The following is a 13040-nucleotide window of genomic DNA, read 5'->3' as shown; positions in this document are numbered from 1 at the left end:
CTCAAACAGACATTCTACTTTCCATAGAAGCAAGGGTCTTATCTGAAAGTTAGCCAGATAACTGGCCCAGACAATCATACATAGTAGCCTTGTCCCTACCTAAGTAAAGGCATTGGTGGGGAAAGTGAGTGAAAAGCTTAGACCACTAGACATCTTCTCCAAAGACTCCTTCACATACCAGAAGGCCCTGTGCCAAGCTGATCCCCTCAATACTAGGCCCCAGGCCAAGGGCTGACCTCTAGGCCTCTGGCTCCAACCTCTGGCCTTGAAGAGCAAGAGGCACACACTAAGAAGAAAAAAATCAAAAGAAAACCATCCCAGCTAGCCTATTAAGGGTTTAGGAAATAAAGGGATGGACAGATATGGCTTGTGGCCCACTCTATACCCTTAAAAGGGTTTGTAGAATAAAAGGAAACCAAGTTAGAGATGCAAAACTCAGTGGTAGGGAGAGCAGAGAATAAAACTAATGCCAATCATAAAGCTCTAAGGTTAAAGGCCTCTATTAATAGCCAAAACTGCACATAAGCCTTTCTCTCCGCTGGACTAGGTCTAGGATCCTCAGGGTCCAGTTAGCACTTCTCTCATAAGGAAGTGATAAGAAAAAAACAAACATTCAGGAATGCCCACCTTCTAACCTTCCACACCAGACCCCTGCTCCTCATACTTTCCCCTATTGTAGAAAAAAATAAAAGGAAAACACGTACATGTGAAAGTATGTGTACCCTAAAAGTCAACTACTACCTAAGAGGTATGAGCTTCTGGATACAAGGCACGGATGGCCAATGCTCACATGCAGCCCTTTCCTCCTCATTAGCTTCCAGATTCTTCCCCCTGAAGATAGACAGCCTCTAGGAAATTTAGTCTGACTCAAGGGGAGGGTACAGGAGAAAAAATGCCTTCAAACCAATTCATCAGCTACTGAGCACCTACAAACTGTGGGGCAGGGCATTGGGCACTGAGAATAAAGAGATTATAACAAGCCCTTACTTCAAGGGGTTCCCCCCCATCTAGTAGTGAAAAGATGTAATTATTGGATCCCACAGAATGCAGTGTGTGCCAAATCTACCCTAAAACTCCAAGTCACCCTTCTCCCCAAATAAAAATTTCTTTTGGAGGCTGGTAGGAGAAAGAAACCAAGATGTGCCCGGCTGGCGTGGCTCAGTGTTTGAGCGTCAACCTATGAACCAAGAGGTCACGGTTCAATTCCCGGTCAGGGCACATACCCGGGTTGCAGGATCAATCCCCAGTGTGGTGTGTGCAGGAGGCAGCTGATCAATGATTCTCTCTCATCATTGATGTTTCTTTCTCCCTCTCCCTTCCTCTCTGAAATTAATAAACATATATTGGGGATGAGGGGACAATTGGGAGATAAAGACACATTTGTAATACCTTAATCAATAAAAATTTAAAATATATATAGAGAGAGAGATAGATAGATAGATAGATAAAAAAGGGAGATGGTAAATAAATAAATAAATAAAGTTCAAGTCAAGGAGTCACTTAAAAAAGAAAATAAAACAAGATATCCTCCTGGTGCCTCCTGGTTCTGCGCATTAAGCATGTTCTTATGCCTCTGGGAGGACTTAGAACAAAGTCTTTTTTCCTACCATAGAAGGAGCTTATTCTCTAATTGGGGTGCCACATATAAAACAGTGGGGTGGGGGCAGTAAAACAGTGGGGAAATAATTAAAAACCACATTGTGATATGTGCCAGGGCTTGTGGGAGAGCTTGGTGTACTGTGAAAAAAGTATAGAAGCAATAGGGGCTGGGCCTAGTCAGATGCAAAGTCCATCCAACTGAAGCAGGAAGCAGAGAACAAACAGTCTTCATTTCCCAAGCATCTTGCCTTGAATACAGAGCAGCATCCCAGCAAAGCACTTCATATAGAGCTGAGGAACGCCATTATTAGGTCCTTGGGATCTTATTCACCAACTCCCTGTAATGTTTCCACTAAGTGAATGACTTGTTGACCACAGCATTACTCACTTCCCATCCTGTCCTATCTCTCCCCCCACCACCACCTCTGGTCTGCACATGCCCAGACAGTGAATTTATGCTCTAAAGCAGCGGTTCTCAACCTGTGGGTCGTGACCCCTTTGGTGATTGAACGACCCTTTCACAGGGGTCGCCTAAGACCATCCTGCATATCAGATATTTACATTACGATTCATAACAGTAGCAACATTACAGTTATGAAGTAGCAACGAAAATAATTTTATGGTTGGGTCACAACATGAGGAACTGCATGTAAAGGGCCAGAAGGTTGAAAACCACTGCTCTAAAGAGAGGAGCTTACCTCCTTAAGTCCAGTTAGTTACTTTGAACCCTACCCCTTCCTCCAGCACTTGGTGGGGGGGATGCATAGCTCATCTAAGCCCAATGACCAAGTTTAAAGGCTGCCCAATTGCGTTGTCAAGGCCATCATTACCTCCAGCTATGACAGTGAAGTAGAAAGAGCCTTAGATAGAGACTCAGCTGAGCTCAGCTGTAACCATGGGCATAGGCCTCCTCTTTCTCAGACTCAGTTTTCTCGGATGTAATATGGAGAGGCTTCGATTAGGAATGTAGTTATCAATCCTGGCCCAACATCAGAATACCCTAGGGCAGTGGTTCTCAACCTCCCTGATGCTACGACCCTTTAATACAGTTCCTCATGTTATGGTGACCCCCAACCATAAAATTATTTTCGTTGCTACTTCATAACTGTAATTTTGCTTCTGTTATGAATCATAATGTAAATATTTTATATGCAGGATGTATTTTCATTGTTACAAATTGAACATAATTAAAGCATAGTGATTAATCACAAAAACAATATGTAATTATTTATGTGTTTTCCAATGGTCTTAGGAGATCCCTGTGAAAGGGTCGTTCGACCCTCAAAGGGGTCACGACCCACAGGTTGAGAACCGCTGCCCTAGGGGAATACTTTAAAAAATACTGATGTCCAAAGCCAGAACAATTAATTAGAGTCTACCTGTGCTTCCACAAGCTGGCTAAGACCAACTGCATAGGCAAGCTGGACTTCCCCCGTAGATGACAAGCCTAGGAGCTTAGCTGAATCAATGCAAAACTCAGCCCCCTATTATAAGAAAGGCAGCTTTAACAGTTAAACTCGACCTTTATTTACTCTTGCCTACAGGGTCACTAGAGTCATAAGTTCCAATTTCCTCCTTTTCTCAATATTGCTTCAAATGCACAAGAAACAAAATATATTAGCACTAGTAAATTCAGTTTCAAATGCTTTGACATCAAGCAAGCTTTATGACTTTTCCCTCTTCTAAAGGACCAGGCTTATTGGCCATTCTGAACTGTGTCTATCCCTTTGCCATATCTGATCTCTATGGCCCAACTATAAGGATCTCACACCCTACACAGAGAGGATGGTGACAAGGAAAAACTGCCCTTCCTGCTTCCATAGCCTTTGGCTGCTCTAGCGACAAATTCCCATGTGACTTTGTCACATTCCTGAGGGCTTAGCAACTACTTATGACCAGAGACTATCTGGCCAGGAACTACACTTAAACTATCTATCTCATGATGTCATCCTATTGCCTATTTCTGGTGGGTTCCCTAAGAACTATCTTCCAGAGTACCTCTTCCCTCATTACCCAAGTCAGGCCTGGACTGACTCTCGCCACCCTCACTTGCATATCCCTCCACCCAGTTATGCTCCTGAACATTCCAAGGCTCTGTCTCCCCTTCAAAAGCCAGACATAACTGACAACTCCCAACCTCTTAGAGCTGGTGGAGTTGCCATTTGGCTCAGTTCCCCACAGAATGAGAACATTTGTGAGATATACACCACTACCTCCTACCCAAGGTGGGGCAGACCAGCCTCCATTGTTGGGGGAATGTAACATTTCTGAATAAATCACAGACTCTCAGAGCAGTAATGGCCCTCAGAGATTAGCCAAGCCAATTCCTTAAAGAATAGACCATGGTTGCAAAAGTGGCAAGGGTTTGGCCAATATTGCCCTGGAAAGCTAGCAGCAGAGCCCAGACTAAACTCCTGCTCTTAAACATCAGAAGAGTGCTCTTTCCATGATTCTCCAATACCTCCTCCACTCAACAACAAGTTTGGACTAATGCTCATGCTCCCACCAAGGTACAAACAAGACCCTACATTAGCTAGATCTAAGTAATACCCAAACAATTCTCACTTCCTAACAAGCGACATTTATGTGTCCAGGAGCAAAGCAAAGCCAAGTAAGTTATTGGCTCAACCAGGTGGAAAGCTCATCTGGCCTTGAAGGCAGTGGTCTGACCCCAGCAAGAAGGGTCAGCTTCAACACAAGAGTCAGACCAGGCCCCAAACAGGCAAAACACAAACATGACACCCACACACAGCCTCAACTACTAAAATTCTACCTAAACTATATTCTTGACTCATGATATTTTTGAAGAAAACTAAAAGGAATTTGTGAAGAAAACTTAAAGGAGGTTGGGAAACTATTGGAACAGTAGAAAGGACAAATGTTTAAAGCTTAAATATCCCTTCTAGCCTCAGAATCCTGGACTAATAAGTCTAGACCAGCCGTGGGCAAACTACGGCCCGCAGGCCGGATCTGGCCCGTTTGAAATGAATAAAACTAAAAAAAAAAAAAAAGACTGTACCCTTTTATGTAATGATGTTTACTTTGAATTTATATTAGTTCACACAAACACTCCATCCATGCTTTTGTTCCGGCCCTCCGGTCCAGTTTAAGAACCCATTGTGGTCCTCGAGTCAAAAAGTTTGCCCACCCCTGGTCTAGACCTTAAGTCCAGGCCTTTGTGAAACAACACATCTCCTTTCTAAACCCCACTCTATGCAGAGTCTAAAACCAAAGTATTCTGTTTCCCACTCAAATACCATATCCCCTTTTTATTGGCTGAGCAATTTTTGCAGAGTCACTTAATTTCTTTGAGTCTCAGTTTCCCCATATTAAAAAATGGGTAATAATTCCTAACCTGCCAACTGGAGTTAATTAATATCAAATGACACAATAGTAGGGGTAAAAGGGCTTTGACAACTATAGTGAATATCACAAATGTAGAGAATTATCTGTGTTAGGGATTTTTTTTTGTCCTCACATGGGGTGAGAAAAGCTAGAAACACTGGGAAATCATAGCAATGTCAGCCAATCTGCAAAGCGATTCCTTCAATTCACATCGAACAGGGCTGTTTTAAACAGAGAACTACTTGGAAAGCAGGAAGCCATCCCCAAAACCAGCGGTTCTCAACCTGTGGGTCACGACCCCTTTGGGGGTCAAATGACCCTTTCACAGGGGTCGCCTAAGACCATCAGAAAACACATATATAATTACATATTGTTTTTGTGATTAATCACTATGCTTTAATTATGTTCAATTTGTAACAATGAAATTGGGGGTCACCACAACATGAGGAACTGTATTAAAGGGTTGCAGCATTAGGATGGTTGAAAACCACTGCCCTAAACTTATACTTCCCTCCTAGCTTCCTAATCTTAGCATCCCCTTTTCTGGGCTGTTCAACAGAAGAACATGTCCAGAGAGGTATCTAATAGCTCTTTCAATATTTATTCAGTCTTGGCTCTTCCTGACAAAAGCTGAATCCCAATGGAGTCAGGGGAAGAGTAAACTGTTCAAACCCTCCCTGGAATAGTACTCCATATAGAGCAATCTCATACATGGGCTTTTCTGCCTCCACTCTTTGAAGGGTTGACTCTCTCCCACTCCCAGTCTCATAAATTTGTTACCCCTGCCTGAGTTTACACATAGAGGGATGATCAGCGGGGGTATAAAGAAGCTATCACTTTCTTTGTTCCAGAGGCCAAAGTTCACCATTTCCTTCTGGTTAAGGTCAATTATCCACATCACTTACTGACAACTCAGCTGTAGCAATATACCCACTTTAATTTGCAAACATCTTCTCTAATAAAGAAGGAATATGCAAATTGACCGTCGTGCTGTAACAAGATGGTTGCACCCACAGCAGAGGCAGGGATCCCGTAACACAAGATGGCTGCACCCACAGAGGAGGCTGAGTTCCCGTAATGAGCCTTAACAAGCAATCAGCAGGGACCTGAAGCTACATGGTACTGGGCCAGGGCAGGGGACCTGATGCTGTGCCCCCTGCCCCAGCACCGGGCCGTGGGACCTGAGGCCATGCCACCCGCCTGGCGGGGCTTGACAGGGGACCTCAGGCTGCACCCCCAACCAGCAGGGCTTGATGGGGGACCTCAAGGCATGTCCCCCGCCCCGGGCTGGGAGACCTGAGGCCGCGCCCCCTGCCCCGGTGCCAGCCTGGGGAACCTCAGGCTGCGCCCCCTGCCTGCAGAGCTTGATGGGGGACTTCAGGCCACACCCCCTGCCCACAGGGCTTGATGGGAGACCTCAAGGCACACCCCCCACCCCAGCCCAGGCCGAGGTACCTGAGGCCGTGCCCCCCACCCAGTGGGGCTTGATGGGGGCGGGGCTGGCCGGGTCTGGATCTAACCCAATGGGGGTGAGGCCAGCTGGGTCTGGGTTTCATGCGATTTCAAGGCGCACATGGGTGGGTGGGGACTTGACTCTGGTTCCTGTGGTGTGCCCCAGACTCTGACAGGAGGAAGATTTTTATATACATTTTACTAAATTTCTTTCATCTCTGAAACTTCTATTATAGAGAAAGGGCAAATAGCAATATTAAAATATCTCCTCTAATTAATTCCCTTTTAATGTGCATTAATTTTGTGCATTGGGTCACTAGTTTAGAAATATTTATCTAACTAATTATTATTTGGACTATGAGAAAACAAAGGAAATTTGCATTCCCTGGACTCATATGGCTTAGAACAGGCTGTCCACTGGTAGTTGAGAGTAAAGAAAATTTTGTTATAGATAGTTGAAAGCTGCTAATATGACAATGCATAATTGATCCCAAATTGTCTATAAATGAGCTATTCCACAGAAGTGAACTTTTCCTGATAACTAAATCTTACTCTTTTTAAGAATCATTTCTATCCTTAATGTTGAGGTGGAAGTCTTTCATCCACTGACACACTCTATTGGCTTCATCAACAGAGGCTATTAAAACATGATTTAAGCTTCTCTGAGCACCTGAATACTATATATTTAATTTTCTACAGAACTAACATTTGAGGGCTTTACAATGTTCTCTTATACAAGTTTCCCACCAACTCTGAGGTCAGCAGTATCATCTCCCCTTTACCAATAAAGAACAGGAGGCTCAGGAAGATTAAGGGACTTCCCTAATGTCACAGAGCCCATCAGCATTAAAACACAGAACTTCTTAGAAGCCTAGTCTAAACTAAATATGGAGATACTTTGGATACAAGCCTTCTGAAGTAGCCCAATATAAAGCATGAACCTACAATCAAGATTACTCTACCCAGCAAAGCTGTCATTTAGAATCAAAGGACAGATAAAGAGCTTCCCACTGAGGTTTGTCAGTCTGATTGATGCTTCTCTGTTTCTGGATCTGTTTTTGTTTATCAGTTTATGTTGTTCATTATATTCCAAAAATGAGTGAGATCATGTGATATTAACCTCAGAGGGAAGGTAGGGGAGAGATCAACCAAAGGACTTATATGCAAGTATATAGGCCTAACCAATGGACGCAGACAACAGGGGGGTGAAGGCATGAGAGGGGGGGATGAGGAGTAATGTGGTGATAAGGACATATATGTAATAACTTAATCAATAAAGAAATTTTAAAAATAAATAAATAAATAAATAAATAAATAAATAAATAAATAGCTTCCCAGACAATAACCAGTATTATATGAAATGTTAAAGGGTCTTCTTTAAGAAGACAAAAAAAAAGGATCAAAACTATGAATAATAAAATAGCAATAAACACATATCTATCAACAATTAAATCTAAAAAAACAAATAAATGAACGAACAGAACAGAAACAGACTCATAGATACAGGGAACAGACTGTTGGTAGCCAGATAAAAGGAGGGTTGGTGGGCTGCATGTAAAAGGTGAAAGGATTAAGAAGTACAAATTGGCCCAGCTGGTGGCTCAGTGGTTGAGCTTCAACCCATGAACCAGGAAGTCATGGTTCGATTTCCAGTCAGGACACATGCCCGGTTGCCAGCTTGATCCCCAGCAGATCAATGATTCCCTCTCATCACTGTTGTTTCTATCTCTTACTCCCTCTCCCTTCCTCTCTGAAATCAATTTTAAAAAACACACATTTTTTTAAAGTACAAATTAGTTGTTACAGAATAATCATGGGGATGTAAAGTCACAGCATAGGGAATATAGCCAACAATATTCTAATAACTATGTATGGTCTCAGATGGGTATGAGATTTATTGGGATGATCACTTAATGACATAATGTCTACTCACTAGGATGTACATCCTGAAACTAATATAACATTGTATGTCAACTGTAATTGAAAGTAGAAATTATTTTCCAAAATGAATGTCAACCTGGCCAGTGTGGCTCAGTTAGTTGGAGCATTATCCCCTGTGCCAAAGGGTCACGAGTTCAATTCCCAGTCAGGGCACATGCCCAGGTTGTAGGTTCAATCCCCAGTCAGCATACATGCTAGAGACAACCGATTGATGTTTCTCTCTCACATCAATGTTTTTCTCACATCAATGAGCTCTCTCTCTCTCTCTCTCTCTCTCTCTCTCTCTCTCACTCTCCCCTCTCTTTCTAAAAAAAAGAATGTCTTTGCTTTTTGGGGTCTGATCTCAGAGCCTTTCTCTCCCTGCCCCATAAGGATTCAGAAAGCTTCAATCGCTCAAAATCTGTTTGTCTGAAGCTTCTTGTTTGTCTAAAGGGGAAGGCAATAACACATGAGTGGCCAGTAGGCCTGGGCAGAGTCAAGGTCAATCTCTGGTGGTGGGAGGCTCCAGGATTAAAGGCTGGGCAAGCAAAAGCTCTGCTCCACCCACTGTGAAAATCTGAGAACTAAAAAGACAAGAGAAGGGTGGGGCATGCCATAAGTGAGCAGAAGAGAGCCTGCATTACTGGTTCTGCTTCTCCTTGCCTGGACTGGCTCTTTCAACACAATCAATATCCTCAATCTATCAAGCATCTAAGGAGCAGCCACTAGGCTAGATTTTTTCTTCATAATATATTGTATGGTTATTTGTATGTCACAAGTTTCTATCGTCCTCAACTGTTCAACTGGATGGCTCAGCTATAGCTGAGTGTTTTGCAATATTCTACTTTCCTGCCACCTGTACTAGATCCCTGCTGAGTATGGTAGGGGAAGGAATATAATCCAGCTTCAATACTCTTCTTTGGGGAAGACTGGAAAGCTTCTTTCTCTAACCTCAGAGAGCTATGACAGCCAGAGATCTTTTGAGATCTCAGTCAGGTACTGTTTGGATCCCAAACTGGCAAAACCACAGAAGAGGGAGGAAGCCACGTTAAGCACAAAAAAGTGGTATACCTTACTGCCAATTACTCCACTAAGATCTTTTAGGCCATCCATGGGCAAACTACGGCCCGCGGGCCGGATCCGGACTGTTTGAAATGAATAAAACTAAAAAAAAAAAAAAAAAGACCGTACCCTTTTATGTAATGATGTTTACTTTGAATTTATATTAGTTCACACAAACACTCCATCCATGCTTTTGTTCCGGCCCTCGGGTCCAGTTTAAGAACCCATTGTGGCCCTCGAGTCAAAAAGTTTGCCCACCCCTGTTTTAGGCACAGTGAATTCAAAGTAATCTCTAGATGTGGGCCTACTGAGCTTAGAAAGGGAAGCAGCTTTCATCCTACCATGCTTTATCCCAACAGAAGGGTCACGACTCCCACCTTCTCCAGAAAGGCTTCTCTTTCAGGGAGGCAAGCACCTATAACGTCTTCTTTATTTTCCACTCGATGAAGAATATGGGCCCTTTTCATTAAGTGTTCCACTCATTTCCTAATTTGCTTATTGTTCCATATAGGCATTAAAATCTGATTTGACATGAAAAGATGGCCACCACACAGTAGAAAAAAAACAGTTTCAGAACACTATGGATTTGTCTGTTATGTGTGTTTAAAGTTATCTATATATATTCTATATATATATAAAAGCCTAAGCAACCAGATGACTGGATGGTAGCTATGATGTGCACTGACCACCAGGGGGCAGATGCTCAACACAGGAGCTGCCCCATGGTGGTCAGTGGCACTCCCAGAGCAGGAGCGCTGCTCAGCACCAGACGCTGGGCTCACAGCTGGCGAGCATAGCTGTGGAGGCCTGAGCCTCTCCCAAGGACACTCCCCCTGTGCGTCCTGGCAGCCGAGGGCAGCAGGCACAGCAGGGCTGGGATGAGCAAGAGCAGCATGGCGCCCAGCCCGGGCGCAGGCTCCTCCTTGGCTGACTGCTGTTTCCCACACTACTTCATGCTGTGTGGGATCAATGTGAACAGTGGGCTGGAGCCCGACGAGCTGGCAGGTAAGGGTGGGCTGCAGCGGCACAGAGGTCCACCAATCCTCACAGGCCAGGCCAAGGGACCACACCGGTGCACGAGGGCCTCTGGTATGTGTATAAATGCATTTAAAAAGAAGTTCAGTCCAGCCAGCCTGGCTCAGTCTATGAACCAGGAGGCCGAGGTTCAATTCCTGGTCAGGGCACATGCTTGGGTTGTGGGCTCAATCTCCAGTAGGGGGCGTGCAGGAGGCAGCTGATCAATGATTCTCTCTCATCACTGATGTTTCCATCTCTCTCCCCATCTCCCTTCCTCTCTGAAATCAATAAAAAATAAAATAAAAAAGAAGTTCACCATAGAGGGGATAAATGATGATGGGGGAAAAATTAAATTCAATTTCATTTAAAAATAAAAAGTTTACATAACTGGTTAATAATGATGATTCTCTCTGGAGAATAGAGTCACAAGCAGAAGAAAAGGTATTTTATATTTTCCAGTGCTGTTTCATTTATTACAGCAAATATGTATTTGTTCCATAATGAAAAAAATTACAAGTCAAAAATTGTAAAATAAAGTCTGCCTGTATTTCAGTCTGCCCTACCAAACAGCATAGACTACCTACTAACATTCCTTGTATGGTGTCTAACTCAGCACTGTAATAACAGGAAAAATATCCTTTAAAGACAAGATGACCATCACAGGTAATATAGTCAATAATATTCTTTTTTGTGTGTGTGTGAAATAATGTTTACTGAGCACTTATCTGAGAGGCTGGCACATCTGAGAACACAACTGATTATCTAGGCAAGTAGCTATGGTATACTATAGTCAATAATATTCTAATAAGTATGTATGGTGCCAGGTGGGTGCTAGGGAGTTTATTTCTTAAGTTATATAAATGTCTAACCACTATGTTGTACACATGAAACTAATATAATACTGAATGTCAACTGTAATTCAAAAATAAAAATAAACCATTTATAAATAAATTAAAATAAATACAGACAAAATGACCTTCAGAGGCTTTTGCTATTTTAGAGCACAGAACCCATCTAGTAGGCCTGAAACCTATACCTCTCAAATGCTGACCACACCTCTCTCTCAGAAATGGGTGGGAGGAAGAGTACCTCCTATTGCTCCCAAAATTAGCCTACTTTGACTAAAACATGCCCAAATCTTCAAAGATGTGCAGCTATGGGTCCTAAGGCAACCTGGGTGACAGTAGAATAGCAACAACCGCAGGAAAACACAGCTGCTGAGTGCCCCAGCCTGAGATCTACAGGACTTAACCTGCTGTCCTCCCCTGATCTGTGCCTGGACCTGCCCATCCCTGAGCACAGTAGCCAACTCAATCCCTAAACCTCGGGAGCACAGAACTCTCAAGATTATGTTACACAAAGCAGCCCTACCTCCTGGCCATGCCACAATGAGGGCATATACCAAAAAAATTGAAAACTGGGTAATGCTTCAAATATGCATTCTAGGGACAAACTCTAGGTTGATTCACAAAGGCAGACAGAAATGCTTGCACAGCTGCCTATTAGAATCCACTGAATGTTTGACTCCAATATTGCTCCTTGGCTTAAACACTACTGTATTGTGTGAAGACATGGGAAAAGGGACTGGAAACTGGCTGTGAACAAGCTGGACACTTACAGGTAAACAAGCTTTCCAAGGTGCATAAGAGAGACAACTCCTCCCCATTCCTTGGCACTACTCAACTCCCTTCTGCCAGGGACCAGCTGGGTCCACATTAAGTAATTTCAAGTGGGCCACTAGAATTGTTGTTTGGCTTTCTAAAGACCTAGCCAAAGGAATCTGTTAAAGACAATTCCAACTTGGCAACAATAGCTATTAATGTATCTATTCAACAAATATTTGTTGAACACCTCTTCTACACTCGGCACTGTACTAGGTACATAGAGAACAATGGGTAGTAAGAAATCATCCCTGTTCTCATGAAGCTTATATTCTTAGTCGGCTAGACTGATAGAATGAAAAGCATACACACTTGAGTCTTGAAGCCAGGACCTGCTTCTGCCCCTGACTCACTAAGTGATCTTAAGCCAGTCCCTTCCCCTGGTTGTGTCTTATAGTTCACTAACAGATCTTCCATAGATTCAGGTAATTTGTTTCCTTTATATAAGATAAAATCTTTGTGTGAACTACACATTTTCAAATGGCTAGGACAGCAGCAAGAAACCATGGGTAGTATGTGGAGAAAAAACACCTGTGATGGAGGGGAATCTTCATCCTAAGACCTTGAATCTGGCTTGGATGTTCCCTATAAGCTGTTTTCCCAACACAGGTGGGATGGGTTGGCCTAGACACAGAGACATGTCCTTCTAACAGTGCTTGGTAGATTTGGGGCCAGAAGGCATGAAAAGTGCCCCGTTTCACTGCAATTTCTAGAAATACTTCCACCTCAACCAAAAGGAATGTTAGGAAACATTCATTTGATGCTAAAGAGCTGAGAGCACCTCCCTCCCCACGTATTTGTGGCCATTCTTGAGGACTGTGCTGGGACCAGTTGGAGCCATGTTGCTCAGATCAGTGAGGAGATGGGACTTCCTTGGATACCTCCCATTGAAAGCACCATGCTGTGGGGCACCTACAGGAATGCTTTCTCCAGGAAACCATAGCATTTGGCATTCAGGGCTCAGAGGCTTGATAGTAAACAAAC

General features: G+C 43.3%; 1 protein-coding gene across 1 annotated transcript in view; it reads right to left on the bottom strand.

Annotated features, from left to right (window-relative positions):
• Positions 1-13040, bottom strand: part of MSN (moesin) — an 88900-nt gene that overhangs the window by 57951 nt on the left and 17909 nt on the right. The window lies entirely within an intron of this gene.

The sequence above is a fragment of the Myotis nattereri genome, assembly GCF_964212035.1.
Source record: "Myotis nattereri genome assembly, chromosome: X".
Lineage (NCBI taxonomy): Eukaryota > Metazoa > Chordata > Mammalia > Chiroptera > Vespertilionidae > Myotis > Myotis nattereri.
The sequence above is the reverse complement of the archived record's forward strand: the minus strand, read 5'-3'. Positions and strand labels throughout refer to the sequence as shown.